This window comes from Bison bison, unplaced genomic scaffold, assembly GCF_000754665.1.
Source record: "Bison bison bison isolate TAMUID 2011002044 unplaced genomic scaffold, Bison_UMD1.0 scf7180017864349, whole genome shotgun sequence".
NCBI lineage: Eukaryota > Metazoa > Chordata > Mammalia > Artiodactyla > Bovidae > Bison > Bison bison.
The window spans coordinates 5453308-5458173 of NW_011494921.1; the positions used below are offsets into that span (position 1 = coordinate 5453308).

A 4866-nucleotide genomic window follows, 5' to 3' on the forward strand; every position below is an offset into this window, starting at 1 on the left:
AATGAATTGGTGTCTTTGTGAGTCATTCTGATGCCAGATATGATGAAGGCCTTGTGTTGCTTAGTGCTCAGACTGCACTAGATGATACTACAGTACAAATTTGTCTGCAAAGCCCTGAGTGATTTTTTAGGCTTTCTGGGCCATTTGGTCTTGTTTACTGCTATTCACCTTTCCCATTGCAATGTGAGAACAGCCACTACTGATATGTAAACAAATGAATGGAACTCTATTCCAATAAAACTTTATTTACAAAAGCAGTCAGGGAGCATGGGGTCAAATTTGGCCGATGGACTGGAGTTTGCCAACCCCTGTTCTAGAGGCGGCAGAGATCCTCTGGCCAATTACATCTAGGGGATTTAATGAAGAGCTGGGATTTGTATTTTTTTTTTTTTAATCTTGATGCCGATTATATACAGCAAAGTAGAATTATTTTGTTCCTTTATTAATTGATGAGCTTCAATTTTGGTTTTGTCCAATTAACAGTTCAAAGGAAAAAACCTTCTATTTTGAGAAGTCAAGAATATAAATGGCAGAATGTGGCAAACTTTTCAAATGAGAAACTTTGAATATGTTTGCCGTGAACACTTTTACCATTCAAACAAAGGGAACTTGGCCAATCAGACCTTGGTCTCAGATGTGCTGTGTCTGGAGAGGAGAGGAGATGTTGACCCTTGACTAAAGCTTTGCTCTTCACGTCTGGGAATAAAGGGCGTCAGACTAGGGCTTCCTAATGCTCCATTCATCATGCACAGCACAGTTCTGAATTAAGTGCACGTGTATTTAGGTATTTTCACATCGTGTGTCTCTTTCATGTATAAGATCAACATGGTTTGCAAAAACATGGGTTTGCAGGACAGAGTAACATCCCATTTAAAACCACTCTTGTTCTGAGCTCAGGTGTTACAGATGAAAAACAGTTCTAAATCCCGTTTGCACATTGATACCCTCTGTGGCTTAGGTAAGTCTCTTAACCAGTAATCTGTTAACTGGCAGCAATCCACGGAAAAATGCACTTAATTTATTGTGAGTCACAGCTTTTTGAGGGTGAAAGACAGAATCCCAGGAGAACACCAGTGGCCTAAGTAGAAAGATTAAGGGAATATTGCAGTTTCACAATATAATGAATCTGGAATTTTCAAGTATCAAGAAAAGAAAACCAAACGCAGGTTAGTTAATTCATTGATACGACTTCTGGTCAGAGGGTGTGGAAAAGTTATGGAACAGTAACTTCAAAGTCGTTGTTTGGTTTGGTAAAAGGAGACTAAACCCCTTTCTCTAACATACTGGTTCTGAACAGAGGGTGGGGAGTGGATATTTTTGTCCCCTGGGACATATTTGGCAATAACTGGAGACGTTTTTGGTTGTCACAGCTGGGGTGCGGCGTGTGCTATTACCGTCTAGTAACTGGAGGCCAATGTAGCTACTAACCTCCTACAATACACAAGTCAGCCCCATAACAAAGGATTACCCAGCTACCAGCATTAGCAGGGCTGAGGTCAAGAAACCCCGGCCTAAGACAATGGTGGGAAAAGTGACCTTGGTTAATCTATACAGTGGGGTCTAAATGAGAAAATCCTTGACTTTGTTGTAATGCAGCTCTTCCCTTTCCCCAGGGATTGGTTCTTATTTTGAAAATTTAGGCCGAGAATTCAGATATCTACTTCATCCATCTAAAGTGTGTTCGATCAAGAAAACAGTTTCCACTTGTATAAATTTGACCCACTCTATTGCCTAAGATGATTGCCAAACATGACTGACACTTTTTAAAAAATTGCAATTAAACTGTCATCATATCATTAGCTTTAGAACCCTATACGAGCAATCTTCCAAAAGAGAGCCATCCCAGCAGGATTGCTCCAGTCACTGCTTTAACTGGAGGTGGTTTTGGCGTAGGAGACTGAGAAAATAGACCCCTCAGCATTTGTAATAATGGTGTTTTAAATAAATGTGAGGCTGCTTATTTCTCATTTTATCAAGAGTGAGTGGAGAGGATATCCAAATGATGGAATATTATTTGGCAACAAAAAGGAAAGAAGTACTGATTCGTGCTACAACATGAATGAACCTTGCAAATTTTATGCTAAGTGAAAAACCAGACACAGAAAACCACATATAATATTATTTAGGGCAATAGGCCAGAAATGATTCTGTTTCAATGAATAGGCAAATCGTAAGCAGATTAGAGGTTGCCAGGGGTGAGGGCCAGGGGGGATGGGGAATAGTTGTCACGGGTATGAGAGTTTTTTGAGGGTGATGAAAATGTTTAGGAATTAGAAAGCTGTAACGGTCGCCTAACCTTGTGCACATATTGGATTTTTGCACAGTCGTTTTTTTAAAAAAGGTCCCAGAAGCTGCTTGACTTTCTTTTTTGTTTCTCTTTGCTCATTCAGTAATGTTGATTCTTTAGCTTGGAACCAACTTGAGTAATTTAGACCAGTGTTTCGTAGGAGTTGCTCAAGTAGTTGGGTTTTAGGCGAAGGGTGGAGAGGTGCGGGGAAAGTGAGAAATGTAGTTCATCACAGCAGGAGACCCTGAAAAGGAGTCCAGGCAGGCTCTGGAGAAGGAAGCGGAGTAGCAGGGAATAACTTAGGTCAGTAATAATATAATAATTAACCAAAGAGAAGGGAATAAATAAGGATGTATTTATTTAGAGAGAGAACTGGGCTAGTAGTTCACTGTGGAGGTTTAAAATTATAGGGATGCCCACGGCTCTGCCGGAGAAGGCAATGACACCCCACCCCAGTACTTTTGCCTAGAAAATCCCATGGACGGGAAGCCTGGTGGGCTGCAGTCCATGGGGTCACTAGAGTCGGACACGACTGAGCAACTTCACTTTCACTTTTCACTTTCATGCATTGGAGAAGGAAATGGCAACCCACTCCAGTGTTCTTGCCTGGAGAATCCCAGGGACAGGGGACCTGGTGGGCTGCCGTCTACGGGGTCGCACAGAGTTGGACATGACTGAAGCGACATAGCAGCCGCAGCAGCAGCATGCTTACTCCAGGCTTTCAAAAAATATAACTTTTTTTTTTATAGTTTTATATCTATAATATTTGAGTTTTAATAACTCAAGTAATTATTTCCTATGAAAATGTTCAATTAGACTGTTTCAAGCTGTAGGTTAAAGAAGCAAATAAAATATTGATCACCTTGCTCTGAAGTTCTGAGATTAAAATAATCCTTAATATTTTAGATAAAAGGCTCATATTCTTTTTATCTATATGATTCCATTCATCTACCCATTAAACAAGATGAAAGAGTATCTGTCTAATACAGTTTCTGCTTCTGGCAAGTGGAATTATGAATTAACTGATGAGCTTGTTAAAATGCAAAATCTGATTCAGTAGGTCTGGTGTGACCTATATTTTGGAATTCTATGGACTCACTGGTGATGTCCATCCTGATCTGAAAAGTACACTATCCGTAGCACAATATTGATGTTGTACACTTCAGGTTTCTCTCAAGGAGTTGAAATTGTCACTTGTACTGGTTTTTTTTGGTTTTAAATGATGCATTATACTTCTCTAGTGTTTTCTGTAAAGAAGATCTTCTTGCAGGGGTAACATCTGAGCTGAGATGTAAGAAGTCCATAAAATTCTACTATATCTTTTGATGCTTTCTTCTTTTATCTAAATAAATTTATGGAATCCTGACCAGGCCTTCATGTGTAAGGTCATCCTTTGGCATTTCCTGCAGTTCCACTGGTCTTGGAAAGTGCCAGCACCCCTATTTTAGTCTACTTCAATTACTTCCTTATCACATTATTCTGTTGTGTCTTTGTTTTTTTGTCTTCTTGGAAGTCTTGGACCTTGTAGTACCTGTTTCCCTTCCAGCTATTAGACTAGTTGATGAAGAGTCTGTGTGTCATTTTAATGTCAGTGTTGGTCAAAGAGCTTTACTGCCTGAAAGTCTTCTGCATCATCAGTGAAAAGTGCAACTGCCTTAGAATCAGAAATCCTGGGTTAAAGGTTTACATGTAATTAAGTTTTACACATAGTTCCATAGATATTCTGACAGTGTAAAAGAAGATGCCTTCATTATGTTTGTGTCCATTATGAACCATATTATGTTTCTCATATGTCAAATTAATGTTTTCATTAAGCTCCTAATTGTCTTGAGAATAATACAATTATGTTATAATTTTGTGTTAAATGTAAACATTTTAAAGAAAATCCAGTTTTTAATAGACATGTTTGGGCATATCTTCATTTATCAAAATAATAGTGAAAAGTCAAAGTGTTAAGTTTGCTCAATTGTGTCTGACTCTGTGACCCCATGGACTGTAGCCTGCCAGGCTCCTAAATCCATGGGCTTCTACAGTCAAGAATACTGGAGTGTGTTGCTTTTTCCTGGGATCTTCCCAACCCAGGGATTGAACCCAGGTCTCCTGCATTGCTGGCAGACTCTTTACTTCTGAGCCACCAGGGAAACCCCCAAATATTAGTAGTCTCAGCTAAAAGGAAAAAGTTGTGCCTCTCTCAAGCTCTGACAGACTTTAATCAAAATGCAGTTATTGTATATTTATCTTCTATAATATAAATCAACCAATATATCAGTATACCATTTCTACTCTTTATACACTTTGATCTTAAGTTTTCTTTTTCATTGAGATAAAATTGAACAATGAAAATTATGTTTTGAGAGGGAATTGCTCAGCCATAAATCAAATTCTTTGTAACTATGAGATAGAAAGTAGGCTGGTAATTTGAGATAGTACAACAATACTAAGAGGAAAATATAAGCTTGTGAAATAGATTTCAGTCAGTCAGTTCAGTCGCTCAGTCGTGTCCTACTCTATGCAACCCCATGAATTGCAGCACGCCAGGCCTCCCTGTCCATCACCAACTCCCGGAGTTCACTCAGACT

At 39.1% G+C, this 4866-nt stretch overlaps 1 protein-coding gene across 1 annotated transcript in view; it reads left to right on the forward strand.

Moving 5' to 3' along the window:
• The window catches only part of FECH (ferrochelatase), a 38465-nt gene that overhangs the window by 9064 nt on the left and 24535 nt on the right, over positions 1-4866 (forward strand). The gene's annotated exons all lie outside the window — the stretch shown is intronic.